The following is a 16,230-nucleotide window of genomic DNA, read 5'->3' as shown; positions in this document are numbered from 1 at the left end:
CATCTCTGAGTGGCTGAGAGTGTGAGCAGGTGGAGGAGACTGGGAATGTGTTGAAATGCCAGTAGATGGGGAGTAGTTGTTCCAAAAACAGAGTAGAGGCAGAAAATGAGCTCTGAAAGCCAGATGCTTCAGCACCTGGTGAAATAAGAGCTGAGTCATTTGTATTTATCAAAATTCCTATCAAAGTGTCAGATTCATGGCTAATTAGTGTTCTGGGACAAGTTGTAGTTTTTCCCCTTAAAATATGCATTTGGTGCAAAACACTAGTCAGAGGAAGAGTTCCCCTGCAAAGCTGGCACACTGTCAGAGTGGAACTCATTCACAGTTACAAGACCACAGAAGCACTGCAAACAACACTCCGACATCTGAAAAAGTAGCACACCGATGCATGATGATACCCTTCGTCACCACTGCTCTGTTCAATTTCATGCCCACCGAGCACTGAAGCAGGTGCTCGCAAGTCCACTCGTGTATTTGGTGCTATGGGCAACTCTCCAGGAGTCTGTTTACCTCTCGGCCTGTCAGCGAGTGTCTAGCAACCCTGTTGAAAACCTCAGTCACCCCCGGTAGACACACACACACACACACACACACCCCCAAGGACGAAGAGCTGTCCGCTGATATACTGTCAGCTCCATCGCTTCTTACATTTTTTTTTCTTTTTACGCAGCATGTCTCTTATCTAGAGGATAGATTTCCTGTGTCGGATTTTGTATGTATGTGTTTCATGCAGATGCGCTACAGTGTGATTTTTGTGACAGTCTTAATTTTAAAGAGAGATTTATCTTAATCTTATGCTGTTGGAGGCTTCTTCTACATGGAGGAGATCACAGATTCAAAGTTCAAATAATAGAAAAATACTTGTAAATGTTTGCTTTTGTTATTGTATTTGACAGACTTTCATTAAATGCTGACAGTATGGCAATATATTTGGGTGAATAATAAGACACTTCCAAAGAAATAAAAATCATTTTAATTATACTCACACTCACATTTGTGGCTGAGACAGTTTCCATTTCATGTTTGTTTTAGCGTCATGTATTCATCAGCGTTGTTACTTTGCTGCTATGATGAATGACTGCGCAAACAAAATTAAACTAATTTGACTAATTTCTCACGAACATTTCAGCAGCACACATTAAAGAGGATGACTGATTGCAGTAAGTTATGTTTGGAAATACCCAACCATTATTGCATGATAATCCCAAAATGAAGTATGTTTCATTTGCATCTATCTTGTGTCATTATGAGACATGTTGACATATTGCTGAAGAACAACTGATATAATTGTGAAAGCACAAGATAATATCTGCGCTTTCTCAAGACACATAAACACAGACAAAAAAAGTGATAGTCTTTGTAGAAACACAACACAATACATATAAGGGAGTTGGGGCAAAAGGCCATCACTTGATCATTGCAAACTACATTTACAAAGAGGTAATTAAAGTAGCAACAATACAATTGTTGCTACTGAAACTGCATCATTAATACACATTACAAATTTTGTTTAAGGCGTTCTTTGTTTCGGTCTGGAAATTGCTTCTCACAGTCATGCTTACTGCTCCACAGATGCCGAAAAGCCAATTATTTCACCAAGCCTTTCGGTAAAACTAAAAAAAAAGACAAGAAAAGAAGAAAAAGTGAATTGAGTGAAATTGCCATTTGCCTCCCTCTGGCCTGTGTGGTGCTGCCAAAGGGGTGGTATTAGCTCACATTTTGTTTTTTTAACACATGAGTGAGTTTAATTGGGAAGCAGTTTCATTTGGGGGCTATCAATACCGAGGTCTAGTCGGCTTGGGATCCGACGTGTGCCTTGTTCTGCAGGGGTAATTTCATTGGGATTGTCTACAATTGGCTCTCCTGCCTGTTTCCATTACCCTCAGAACCAGAGGAAAAATAAACAAGGTAAGATGAATGAGAATGTGTGGTGAAAAAGAAAAAGCCGATGGGGTGTTACAAGGAGTTCCTGCTGTCCAGCTGTCATGGTTGGGTGAGCAGTGTTTTAACTGAAAATGTGTGAAAGGAGCAAAGTTGTAGGTGGTGTCAGAAATGTTCCAGTCTGTTGACGCTGTGTATGCATGTGTATACATGCGCGTGTGTGTATTTGTGGACTTTGGAGAATAATTACACGGCTATGCAGATGTCCTCCAGGTAACCTTGTTAACAGACTGATTAAAAAAAAAACCATCTGAATATTAAAAACATACAAAACATCTCAGTGTCAGTTGTATATGCTTCCCTCACTGTGATGATAAAGAGTTCAAGTTTATTGTCATATACATTTAAAAAGTACAATTGTACATTCAAGTGCAATGAAATGCATCTGCCCTGGCTCTCTCAGCCCTATATATAAATAATAAATAAATAAAAACAAAAACAATAAGTAAGAAATACCACAAATAATAAATCACTGAGTTATGTAAGTGCTTACTGTTCAGTAAAAGATAACATTCTGTTGTGATGAAACCTTTTCTCTACTTTGTTTCCAGAATCTTCCCCCACTGTCATTGATCAAATGCAGTCAGTACCATCTGGGAGACTTACATAAGTTCTATAAAAGCCTGCCTCTTTCTGCAGTTTCCACTGAACGTGCAGCCTCTTTGCTAACGAAGATCCCTCACATCAAAGACTTTTCTGGAAAGGACTACAGGCCCAAAGTGTCCTTCTGTGTCCTTTTTCCTCTTCTCTCTCAAAACAAGCAACTGTTGCACATGAACGCTGCATCAAGAGATACCGTAATGTGTGTGTGTGTTTTTTTTTTAAGGGGAATGTGCACATAGAAGAAAAAAAAAAACTGATTAAATGAAACAGGAATTAGGATGGGGGTGTTTATTTCACAGTACAGCTGTTGGCCTCTATTGAGGAGGCAAAGTTAATTGATTCAACATAAACATAATGAAGTTTTATTATCAGAATTTTCCTGCAAAACTATCAGTCACTTGACAACTGCTACTGTGAAATGCAGGGTATCGTTTTTTAAAAATATTTATTTTTCTCATATTTCCAGATTTGACTTCTGTATTGTTCATACGTACACATTAAAGCGTGAAAATATTTGGAGAAAATACGTAAAATTGGATGTCTTACTTTCGAAACGTAATTAGCTGATATGGGTAACTCAGAATAGACAATTAGTCTCTTAGAAGCTTTGCAATTCTGAGATACACGCTAAACAAGCAAAACATTTAAAAACCTCTCAGCAGTTATATCTGTTACCATCTGTTAGATTACAGTCTTCCACAATGTGACTGGCTTTCTTGAAGCTTTTAACAACTAGGGTGCAGACTGCAGAGTGCACTCAGATCATTAAAAAACAAACATGTCGAGAACATTTTTGCACCTGGAGATGTGTGCAGAACGCACAGCGATGCCATTAGAAGATGTTTAAGTATAGATATCAGCAAAACAGATGTGGCCTTGAGGCGTCTTTAGCTTTTCATTGACTGCTAACAGGAGGCAGAATGAATGCAGAAAGAGCTTATTCTTGTTTGTTGTTTTTTTTTTGTGGTGATTTATGTGTTTCAAGTTAAAACAACTCACATCTGCTGCCATTTGGTAAAGGACTCACTGCTGTATCAAGAATGTTATTTGTTGGATGATTAATTGTATGAGTAATTGGTTTCATGTGGAAGGTCATGCGTATACAATGGGTGTCCTTGAAAGGATGGTTACATCTAAAAGCTTTACCTCCTGATTACCTGCTGAATGTACCAGTGACAGATGGAACAGTACTGCATTATTTTATATGTAGCAAAGTGAGACCAGGAAAAAAACTGAAAAATGACAGCACTGGACATTTATTCAAACCACAGACTGCATATAAAGATGGACGTAGCGAGATATGATGTCACCCATGGGTTTGCATTAGAGACGGTTGAAGGCTAGAGTTGGTAGGTGCCATCTCCTCCATTTGGAGCCAGGATCTTCTAAATTGGGATTGCGGGGTGTTTTCCTTCATGCTCGAAGCAAAGGCTAGCTTACTGGGGAAAAAAATGATTGACTTAGTATTTCTAAAGAGAAGTTGACACTTTTTGAATGGGAGGCAAGCTTCAGCCTCAAGCCGTGGTTGTTGCCACTTGATTTAAACACTGAAAGCAGCATTGATTCATTTTTGGGACATTTCGGAGCAGCAGAACAGGCTGTAAATACAAACACTGACATGTTATCACCTTTGTTGGCAAACTGGCCTACTCACACATTCATTAGACACAGAGCAACATTAGCAATGCTTTGGAGTCGCATTTCTGGTAACCTGTTTAATTTAAGTCCAATATTTACTTTTTGTTTTAGCTTTTTAATTGGCCGCCACCAACTCTTGAGGTAAATATTTGGCTTTTTAGCTGCTAAATGCTCAACTGATTTCATCAGCTAGTCGCTAGCAAAAGTTGTGGGCTGTAAGACCAAAGCAATGAGCTGAAACACATTAAAATGCTCCGTGGAGCTGAGGGGAACTATGATTTGTCACTATGAGCGACCCCTTTAATATTACACATAATCAATTGACTCATTCTTAATGTAAAAAATAGAGATTAGTATAATTTTTGTAAAAGTAATTTTTGGAAGGCGCTCACAAACATCATCATATTAACGATACCAGATCAAAAACACTCATTTTGGACATTTTAGAGACAAACAACCAATTAATATTTAGGTCAGAGGACTTGTTTAGTCCATAGAAGCCAAGGATCTTTACTTTTTTCTTTTTACAGTTACTCTTCTCTCCCCTTTTTTTTTCATTTTGGCATCCCATTAACTGCCTCCTGTTTATTTATACAAGCTACTAGACCTTATTCCTTGTGGAAATTCTCTGACATGGGACTCCCGGGCCCAACAACGACGCCTCAGCATAAAGTGACAAAATTATCCTAAACGATTACCCACTAGTACCAATTATGGGCGCCCTAGAGTACTCTATCTGCCTTTTTAATGCCATAAATATTTCCCTTCATAAAACTTCAGGCAACAAGGGGATAGGCGTCACTTGAAAAATGCATATCAAAGGAATGTGTCCCTGAAAATGATGAGGCGCCATTACCCTGGGAGGTAATATCCTCTGATCATGAATTTTCTTCTCACAGAAGTCTACAGATGTGTGTGAGAGGTTGTCGACGAAAAGGCAAAATTGAAATTTGACTTTTTCATGAGCACCCAGCATCGTGAAAGAAAAGGGAATAACACTTGTACAGTATGATCAGATGGTAAATTTAAATAATACGATCCAGGTCACGTCAATTTTAAAGTAATAACTGCATCTGCATTAAACACATTAATGCATGAAAATTATTGACATCTTTTAAATGATTGCTTCATGTTTTGGGATTTCATCAAAATCAGTATCAACATCAATAAATTAATGTTGAATGATGTGTCAACACAGGCTGTGTCAGGACTTCTCTGTGAAATGCAGATTTCTCTTGCAGGATGATTGATGGCGACTGAGGAAACTAAATAAGAGGAAGATTTCCTACTGAAAAGTAAACACCCATTGTTGTCCCCGAATATTCTCTCTGATCACACTGATAGAGTACATAACAAATACATTTCTATCCTCTGTCACACAATTACAGACAAATGTATCACTTTGGCCCTAATCCATGTAAATTGCTTGTCGACTGCAGCTACATACTGTAAAATTCCATAAAACCTGCTATAGTTTTACCTGGTAAGTCAATACCTCTGTGATGTTTTTAAGTGAATTCTTCTATGCTAATCTGCGCTAATCCGACATTCTCTTCACACATCATGCGCTGCAAAGCATAGGGGTGTAGTGCAGGCTTATGCCACCAATGTACACCAGTTAGCAGGAAAGAGCCATTATTTACTCAGAACCCTATTGGCCCTCATTGACTGCTGACATGACATTGTCCTTGTTTCAGCTCCATCATAACACGGTTTGACATGTTCTCTGTCCATTATCCATACCTGCCTGCTCTAACATCATCGCCTCTTATTGCAGATCCTGTCATTCCCCCAGCTTTTCCCGTGTTCCCTGGTCACTTGGCTATTACCTGCCTGTGCACCTGTCCCTTATCCTATCAGCCACCGGGTATATACACTAGTCCGCTAGCTCCCCCATACTTCCATCTTCTCTATTGTGCTCTAAGCCGTAGCAGTCCAGCCAGCGTTATACTTGCCTGTCAGTGATCCCAGGCTGTTTTTGGTATTTGCTTGCCTGCCTGCTCCCCTTTTAGGAGATGTTTGATCTCGCTGACCGTCTACCTGTTGCTGACCTTATGTTTGAGCAACGACCAATTAAACTGCCTTTTTTACCTTACCTGTCCTGCTTCCGCATCCTGTTTTGGATCCTCACTACACTAATCTTCTTGCCAAGGTCATGGCATGAATTTAAGGTGGTGTCGCACAGTTCTGTGAACACTGACACACACAAAAAAAGCTTTCAGGTATCATATTGGTTGCACATTTAACAGTCATGGCAAACCAGGTCAAAGTTGAAACCGATTAAGCTTCGAGTGTAGTGCGCAAGAGCCAAGGTAGAGCTGCCACACCATTCAATGTCTTCATTCTCCCGGCAGGAAACCGATGATAAGTGTGTGTGATTCTGCCACTAATTATATGTAGAGGGCCTTCTCAATGCCACTTCAAACTGCAATTTTGTGTTTTTGGCACAAAAATGCACTGACAAAATACAACAGGACAAAGACTGCCTTGCCATCCTCATGTATTCTTTTCTATTGTTTTCTAGTCTATTCTTGTTTAGTTTACTGTCTGTTTTTTTTTTTCTTTTTTGGGGTAGTATATACCTCTCCTGGTGAAGACTTTTTCTAAGCAGACTGCCGCAGTACCATTGCAGCTCAAATGACAGTCTGGAAACAAGTATGTTGCAGAGAGAAAGAGAGAGAAAGAAAGAAGGCAAAGGGGGGGAGGTAGCATGGTTGCTGTGGGGTGGGGAAAGTGTAGAAGTGAGACAAAAAGATGACTGATGAGTGTTAATGTGTGTGTGCGTGCGCATGTCTCATATGAGGCAGAGGAGAGCACCGAGGTAGAGAGAACAAGAGAGAGAGAGAGAGACGGTAGAGCAAGAGAATACCCCCTCCACCCTCGAGTGAAACCTCAACCGACGTGTTGTGCAGAATCTTAATGGCTTCTACTGTCAAATATGGGGATTTTCCATCCAATTCCCCAGACATAAAGGGCACATACACAAACACACGCAGACATTAATGAGTTAGTCAGGGAGGGAAAGCACCCTGAAGCAGATATCGTGCTCCACAAACTATGTATTTATGTGTACAGAAATACAAGTGAAAATGTGATGATAGTGATTTTATCAATCAATATGCTATTATCTACTACTGATAGTCCATTAACTTTGCTGTCTGGCCAGCACAGATAGGGTTTTATCACACTTATCAGTCAGTGGTGAAAATGAATTCTACTTAAAGTTGTTTACATACACAAACTCGCACATGCATGCACATTCGCGAGCGAGTCAGTGTGGGAATAGTTAGCATCTGCAATCTCAGATTCAACTCAGATTGTCGCTTTCTGGGGCACTTTTTCCAATATGTGCAGGAGCCAAAGGGTGGTACAGTGGGGAAATATACTCTCTGTTTGACACAAACACACTGACCTGTTGTAAATGTTCGTCACAGCTGGTGTCGGAGTCTTCTGTGTTGAAATCACTGCAATGCTACAAAGAGATTCAGCTGCATAAATATGTTTGCTTTACAGTATTGTTGTATCCTCCGTTGTGACATATTTCATTCAGTGTTTTGCTTTTTTTTTTTTTTCCTAATGCCATTGTTGTCATTTGGAGTGTACACTGCCAACTTGTCAGGGTGGTAATTTGGACAATTAGATTGACGACCCAAAGTCAAACAAGCAGGTTTTTGTCAATCCTGCAGGCAGGATAAATCTCAGTGGTATTAGAATGAGGAGGGTTTGTCCCTTCCCCAAATTATTCATTGAGCTTTTGTGCCCTTGAGCAAGGCACTCGACTCCAAATCTAAATGATAATTGATAAAACGAAGTAGTACTGGGTAACTTGAGTTTGACTTTGTAAGTATGGAGCTGAGATAGAGCAGAATTACTAACAGAGGAAGCACTGAGTAAAATCATCTGGGACATTGCTATATAATTTATATAATATTCCACATATAATATAAATACTGTGGCTTTATAAATAAATGAACTTGAACTTAGCAACTAATGTAGATGTCCTTTTCCTTCTCTGTAATATCATCCTACTGCAGACATCTATTTCTTAATAATAAAAAAGGTTGAACATTGATATTGACATTTTTTATCATGCACTATCGGTCTGATCATTCTGAATCGGCAAATGATTTATTGTAAAGGAGTGTAAAATGATTTTTCAAGAAAGCACTTCAAGGTTGTTGCAAGTGAGTGGTATATACTTGTAATGTGGCACTCCTACAGTGCTGACATCTGCACACAACATCATTTTACATATTGCCGCTGTCCAGTGAATACAATTCATCACCTAATTTGTTCATTTTAAAATGTTCACATAAACTGAAGGATTAAGTGAGCGTTCCTTTATGGGAAAAGAAAAGTCTACTACTTCTTAAGATAAATAAACCACTGGATTTTTACAGTATCTTATAGCTCACATATGAAAACTGACTTTGAGAATGTGACTGGCTGAGACAATTTTTTTAATCACAATTCCCTTTTGCGCATAGCTTGTTGCCCCTAAAGTACGAACAAAGATAAATTGTGCGCCCTCAGTGACCTTTCACATCTGCATGTGCAAAGTTAAGATAGAGTCCTATATTCTGAATTCCACAGGGATGACAACCAGAGACAGCTTTGAATAACAATGAATGGGATTCTGGTGGTCTACCATGAATAAGGTAGAGACAGGGAATGAGCTGTGGGAGGCTGTATACATAATTCAGAGAGGTGTCCTGACACATGTCTGTCTCTTAAATGCTAAACCCAACACACAAGAACAATTTTACTTTCATATGAAAAATATTTTTTCTGGGGTTCATTATTCAGTATTTTATTTTGTTACTCTTCAGGCCTTCCATACATTATTTTAGATAATTAGCCAAGGTAAACAGAGGTTGTGTATATTCATTTTTATAGATGTTGTGTATGTATATATTTTAAAACATTCATTTAAAAATGTGCCCAAAGCTTATACAAGCAGTAATTAGTTTATTCTAAGCACCGACCATTTTGTCATCATTGGCAGATACTCTCATTTAAATCTAAAACCTTACACACAAACGTACTGTTTTGTACGGAGCGACAGGCAATCAATAAGAGCATTCAGAAATAAGTTTTTAAAGATTTCCTATGTCAGTAGTTGCCAAACTGCCCTACCGTGCCCTCATTAAAACTACAGCTAGAGAGGGATTTAGCTTGTAAATAAGGCAGAACTGTGACAGTAGTAAGGAGAGCGCTGCTTTCCTCCCTCTGAAGTTGAACACTACTTCTGCATGTTGATGAATTTGCTATCGTTTCCTCCTTGACTGCTGGAATTCAGGAATCCTTGGCACTGTTGCAGGGCAAACACATTCATAAGTGCACATTTGCATAATGACATATTATGTTGTTTACATCGAAAAGGGAAGTGACAATTAGCAACGGGCTGCAGAGTGGGGGAAGAGAGAGACACCTGTTGAGATGATTTTGGAGACAAAAGAGCAGCTTGCTCCTCTGGGACCCCAGTATTAAGCTCTGCACCATGGGGGATCGAGCTTTCTGCTCTGCTGCACCACACTTGTGGAACAGCCTTCCTAACCATCTGAGGGCAGCACAGACCCTAGTCTCTTTTAAAAAAAAAAGGCCTAACCTTTCTATTCAGGGAGGCTTTTTCATCTTAACTCTTATTACTAAATCTTTATTTTGTATGTTATTAATACTATAGCACTTTGAGTTTCACTATAAATCTTAAAGTGCAGTGCAAATGTATTATTATGATGATGATGATGATGATGATGATGATGATGATGATGATGATGATGATGATGATGATGATGATGATGATTATTTCAGAACAGGCTTCAGGTATGGCACTGCATACTTAGAATTGAAGCAATCCATCTTAAAATGTTACACATCTATTCAGAATGTCAGAATCCTTGTAATTTAGTAGTGGTGTATAGTAGTGTTTAATTTTTAAAGCTTTAGTGAAGGGGTGACAAAGAGTTTTTTCAATGCTCCAGGGTTGCCTACTTATATTGGATTCTGAATAAGAAACAGAAATAATTGTAAAAAAAAAAACCCAACAACAACAAACAAGTCAGTGATGGTTGCAACCATGCTGTTTTTGTTGTTCTTGTTTCTTGGTTCTTTCTCAAATAAAAGTTGTAGAAACTTGGGCAGAACATTGAGCAGTACAGCTGTTAATATAGCTATTAAATCCATTTGACAGGTAAATAGTGATTCTGAATGGCTGTTGATGGCCGATGACTGCAAATAGTGCAGTCATGCCCAGTGTTTCTTTGCTGACAACCTTGCTGATAGTTTAAACATTGTCTGTAGTACTCTGATTATGAACTTGAAAATGAACGGGCCTCTAGATATTGTTGAATTATTAAATAGCTTTGCATATGCTCTGTGTATACAGATACACACTACACAAATATTCATACTGTAGGCCAACACAATGTACATACACAAACAAGTGAGTGTGTGCACTTGATGCATACAACTGAGCTCATTAAACACAGACACACAGACACTGAATCACAACTCCAAACACTGCAGGAGGAAGGGTGTCTGCCCTAACATCCAACCCAACTCTCCGCGTTGGCTGGGCTGTAAATCAACGCAAAGTAAATCCAGACATCTGTGCACACTCTTGCCCACATGTGTGTCCACTGAGGACTGGTCACGCCACCTGTGCATTACCCGTAAGGCTACATTGTGGTTGGCCTGGACAAATGAGATGGTGAGCATCTGTCGGAGAGAAACTTCCTCTGCCTCTCTCTTTCTCATCCCTATCCAGCCCACCAGACTGTACACACACACACACACACACACACACACACACACACAGCACACACATACACACACACAAACAAAATATACCCCTAATGAGATTTACTTGTCAAGGAATGGTAGTTGATTCATGGCATGCCATATCAGCGCGATAGAATAAACATGAGGCTGCTAACTCTCAGTAGAATATAACATGGGCCATTTGGTGGATAGGTGGTCATATGCATTAATTTCAGCAGGTGGCCCAGGGAAATAAACTAACTGCGCTCTATTTTTTGGCACCACAAATTAGGAACCTCATCAGTTCAAATTTTCTGAAAGGACTTTTTTTTTCACTGTCACTGCCATAAAACATTAGTGGGAATGGCCAACACGGTACATCCAGTTATAGCAATCAGATACCACAGCAGCATGCCAAATTGAGATGTGTTAAGAATGCGCAATGGCAGCGCCAGTGTGTCTTCGATGCCGTTACGAGACCCAGCAGTGGCTGTCAGTGGCTGTCCAGGAAGTGATTGTTGATTTTGGAAAGCCCCCACTGGAACAGCTGTCCAATCATAATGAGTTTGGAAGTACTATCTTTCTTGTTAGCCTGACTGAAAGTGGACGTCCTCCAGCTGGTGAATAGTCTTGTGAAGCCAAGAGTTGTGTTAATGTAACGAAGTGTTGCATCCAGGATTGCTGCTGGGCAAAACTATTACAACCTGGTCGACTTTTCTAAGAGAAGTATTTTGAAAGCTGGGATCCTTTGATTTTATCACATAATGTGCATCATTCTCACACCAGACATTTCTTGTGACAGGAGAAATATTTGTTTCCCAAAGGGTTATATCTCATGCAGCCATGTTGCTTTGGGAGGTCAGTTACATATTTTCTATCCACCAGGTGTGATATCTCATGTTATAACCCTCTCACATCTAACGAAAGTCTCATCTTGTTTAGTCTACTGCAACTCCCTATAGTCCTCACATGCATGAAAAACCAGCTGCTTTAGAAACAGTTAGAATCACCACCACAGAGCAAAGAGCATGTCTCTCCACTGGTTGCCAGTTAGATTTAAGTTTAGGATTTTTTTTATACAGATCAAATTAAAATTTGAGGTTTTGCCAATATACATGAAATATGTTTCAGTAAAATAAATATTCACAGAAAAGATCTTCAGAGACTTGTAAGGCAGTCAGTTAGCCTAAAGGCAAGCTATCAGAGTAAATGAGACACATTAGTTGTACATTTTGACAGATACACCACTCACCATTTCACTGTTCTTTCTACATCTGCTATCTTTTCATTAGTTTTCTTCATTTTGGTCCCCATGATAAAACTTGTAGTGGCAGTTACGACCTGCTTTCTGTCAGTCACCTGGTATTATGGGAATATGTACATAGCAATTGCTCCTAGTTAGAAAGGGTAAAAAAGCCAATACACCATAATATGAAACAGCACTGGAAAAAGATACAGTTCATGAAAGAAAACTATAAAGGAATGCAGGAAATGAACAAAAACTACAGCCATACTACCACCCTTGAAAACCCAACTAGATCTGACCTCTACTTATATCAGTGACCTCTGGCTCCTAGTGAGGGAGTCAGTCATCAAATATCTGTAAATGTCCCTCAGCTGAAAGACTAATGGCTCAATCAGTAATTAGCTATGATTACAGGTATATTCACAAACTGTGTGTAGGCTATTGGAAGGGTCTGACTTATTTGTGAGGGAAGTTAAATTCAAATTGCCAAATTAAAAATGTAGCTGTTTTTCAGATAATCATATCCGAAAATACAGACTTATTTTACTTGCTGTTTTTGTAAATATTTGGTCCATGTATTAAAGGGGACATATTATTCTTTTTGTGATTTCCTGGTATTTTTATACTGTTATGATGTTGTGTGGTCAAAGATCCAAAACTTGAGATGAACATATGTAAAATGCTCCCTGCAAGTCAAAAGCTCAGGCTTCAGCCTGCTCTCAACACCCATCTGACATCAGATCGTTGGCGTATGCCCACAAACAACAGCTGTCCATTCTGTAGCCTTTGTTGCTAAGGTTCTTCCATGGGCTGTTTGTGTTGTCCGCTCGCGTTTTTCTGTTCAGATTCTGGCTCAAACATGTACGGATGTATTGGAGAAGTTTCCATTTTGAGTAAAGAACGAGAAAGAGAAGTGAAATCCTACTACTACTTTGTTTATGTAGCCTTCGGAAACCAATCAGAACATAGTTGGCTCTGTGGGGCACGCCTTAAAGAGACAGACGCTCTGTTTTAGACAGAGGCTGAACTGAGGGTCAAGTAAATCCAATCCAATAAAGGGCCAGTATAAGCTATAACCATTATTAAAATATTTTTATTGATTTTTTAAACATATAAAACACAACAACCAGAGAAAACCCATTACACACAACCACCAACAAAACAAAAGGTAAAATACAATAAATAAATCAATAAAAGCATTTCCATCATGATCAACAAACAGGGATTCTTCCAGTTTTGAACATAAAGTAGGAATGGCTGCCAGATCTTTGTAAACCTTTGATTGAGCCCTGAGTAGTGTGTCTGAGTTGTTCTACTTTAAGGTGTGTCATTATGTCCTCCACCCAGCGTTTATGAGAAGGTGGTGAAGCGTAACGACTCAGAACCTCAGAACCCAAAAGCACGATACCAGAGACAGGAGCAGAGTCCAAAATACTTTAATCAGTCCAAAAAAAATGAGCAGGGTCACAAACTAGGGACTAAGGCAATACTCAAGACCAGGAAACAGGCAGGATCTAAGGTAACAGGCAAGCAAACAGGTAGGCATAGACATGCTGGAAGGCTAGGTAAGCACGCTAGACAATCTGGCGAGGGGCGTGTGAAAATGGACCAGTATATATAGGGAATGACTGATGAGCCGAATGGGATCCAGGTGAGGAGATGGGTGGGGAAACTCAGGTGAGGGGAATGAGGTGATTGCAGGGCAGATGGGTGTGGCAGGATCTGCAATGACAGGAGAGTAAGAGATCAGGCAGGTGAACAACATGAATAGTCACTAAGATGGTGAACCCGTGACAGTGAAGTCTTTTTTCATCTGAGCAGGATCAGCTGCCATCACAACCACAGCTTGGTGAGCTGACATTCTTAAGTCCTGCAGGGCCACTTCAAATATGGCTGTCATTGGGTTCGGTTGAACCTCTGTCCAGAAATCTTCCAACTTTGGACTGGCTGAGGGTGCCTTGATCGTGTCTACAGCTTGGGCAGTTTTCATCTGTTCCTGGAAAAGGTTTGGCCAATCTACTGCTGGTTGGGTGAAGTCTATGGACTACTTTAAACTGTAACAGTCCATGTCATTAAAGACGTATGTACTGACCTGTCCGCTAACTGCCACATTACTTCCAGTATGTCTGAGCCCAATTCCACCTTCCACTGTTGCTTAATGTCATCTAGTGAGGGGGATCCAGTACAAGATAAATTGGGAGTTTTTTGAGCTGTAACTCATGCAAAGATATACCCCAGAATATAAATATAGATCTGGAAATGTGCATGATACACACCCTTTAAAAGACCTGTGAATCAATTAGGGAATAAAAGCAACTTCAAATCTGTTTGGAAGTTTGGCCCAGTAGATTACATTTATAGGAGATGTGCCTTCAAAGCACATTTATAGATTTTCAGACTTTATTTGACTTAATTTCCTCAGTATATTCATCTTCCTTGTTTTTCTGCTATTTATGAGCCTTATTTCATCTCCTCTTTAGGAATGATACTGACTGTTTCATGCGTTTGTGTCTCTATGTAGAGGACTTTGTAAACTCTTTAGTGCTGATGGATTATACAGTAGCTCATGATTGGATGATGCATCTTCTCTCTCTCTGAAACTTGCATGATTTGTGTGGGAAAACACATTTACTTGATTTTGAGTGAAATACTGATTCATTGTCATTATGGAGTTGACCTTGGACAAACAGTAAGTAGTTTCACAACATGATGTTATTAACATACTATTGGTTCCTTCAAACCAGACCTTGGATATTCATATTCATTCATTAAATATGAAGCATATGAAGCAGCTCCTACATTTTGCTCTTAATAACTTCACTGGTGACTTTGCTGCCATTCATTGTGCCACTCAGGGAGCAAGGTCCATGTGAAGGGAGACAAAGACATGACATAAACACAAGCACAGAAATACTGCATGCGGTTTACTTTTCACATTATGTATACTGTGTATCACTGTATACCTCATTAATTTTTATACCAGCATTGTGCATGATAAATATTTCATTAATGTATGAAATTCAAGTCATTGCCATATTTTGTTTTTAAAGAAATTATTGTGGCGCTTGCATAAGCTTCCTCTGTCTGTACGATGCATGTTAGGGCTTTCAGTATCATTTCCTATTCGCAGCTTTGAAAATGTTCTTAGTATCAATCTCTTCCTTTGCAGCACCAGAATCCTCCTCTGACATCAAAAAGTGTATTTGCCTCTTCCAACATGTCAACATCATCGCTGTCAACATTAGACTGAAGATATCACATCAAAGATGTTCCCCTCTGTCTCATTCACTTCCTTACACAGGCTTCATTTACCCTATGATAGCAGTCAGTGATGTTATATTGATTTGTGGCACCAAACTTAGCGAAGGCCTTGTCTCAGGCTGTGATTGACAGCACTGCCTCATGTGGGCACTGACACCAGAACTGAAACATTGACTGTAGGCTCGAACCAAAATCAATCAAGATCACTTTGGCATGACCAGCTCAGCCTGTCTTTCCATAGCTGTCAGGTGACTTGTCAGATGGAGAACTGTATGATGACTGTGTGATGAAGGCCCTATGTAAACATTGTTGGGGTCCAATGTGTATTTTCCTAGCCAGACTATTGACATGACTACAGTTGCAACTGTTGACATAAATAGCAACATTGTTCAGTCAGAGTATGTTTTCCTGTTGTTAGTTTTTGTTGTTGGTGAAATGGACTCATTAAATTACATGCAGATTGATGTATAGCATGCCAGCTTCCTTGTAAAATTGATCTGTGCTTGTGGTTTGAGATAAGAAGATTATAAACTAGTGTAAGTTCCATTCATTAGGAAGAAACTTCCTATCTGTAGATATTGGGATTATCTTCGTAATCCCAAAATCTACAGAATGCTTCTGCCATTATAATGTCATTCAGGATGGCAAACAATCATAATAATTGGTAAAATAATATTCTAAATAATGTCTCCTTGGGAATAGATTTCTTGACTTAATACAAATTTGCCTTATTTCCTCAATGAACTTTATCTTTTGTGCCTTCATTCTCTTTGATGAATTCC

At 39.3% G+C, this 16,230-nt stretch overlaps 1 long non-coding RNA gene across 1 annotated transcript; it reads left to right on the top strand.

Moving 5' to 3' along the window:
* Positions 1 to 13,801: 13,801 nt before the first annotated feature.
* Positions 13,802 to 15,921, top strand: LOC122971440. The gene is made up of 2 exons (XR_006399475.1): positions 13,802 to 14,307; positions 15,357 to 15,921. It is a non-coding gene; the product is annotated as an uncharacterized LOC122971440 (long non-coding RNA).
* The last annotated feature ends 309 nt before the right edge of the window (positions 15,922 to 16,230 follow it).

This window comes from Thunnus albacares, chromosome 2 (assembly GCF_914725855.1).
Source record: "Thunnus albacares chromosome 2, fThuAlb1.1, whole genome shotgun sequence".
NCBI lineage: Eukaryota > Metazoa > Chordata > Actinopteri > Scombriformes > Scombridae > Thunnus > Thunnus albacares.
The sequence above is the reverse complement of the archived record's forward strand: the minus strand, read 5'-3'. Positions and strand labels throughout refer to the sequence as shown.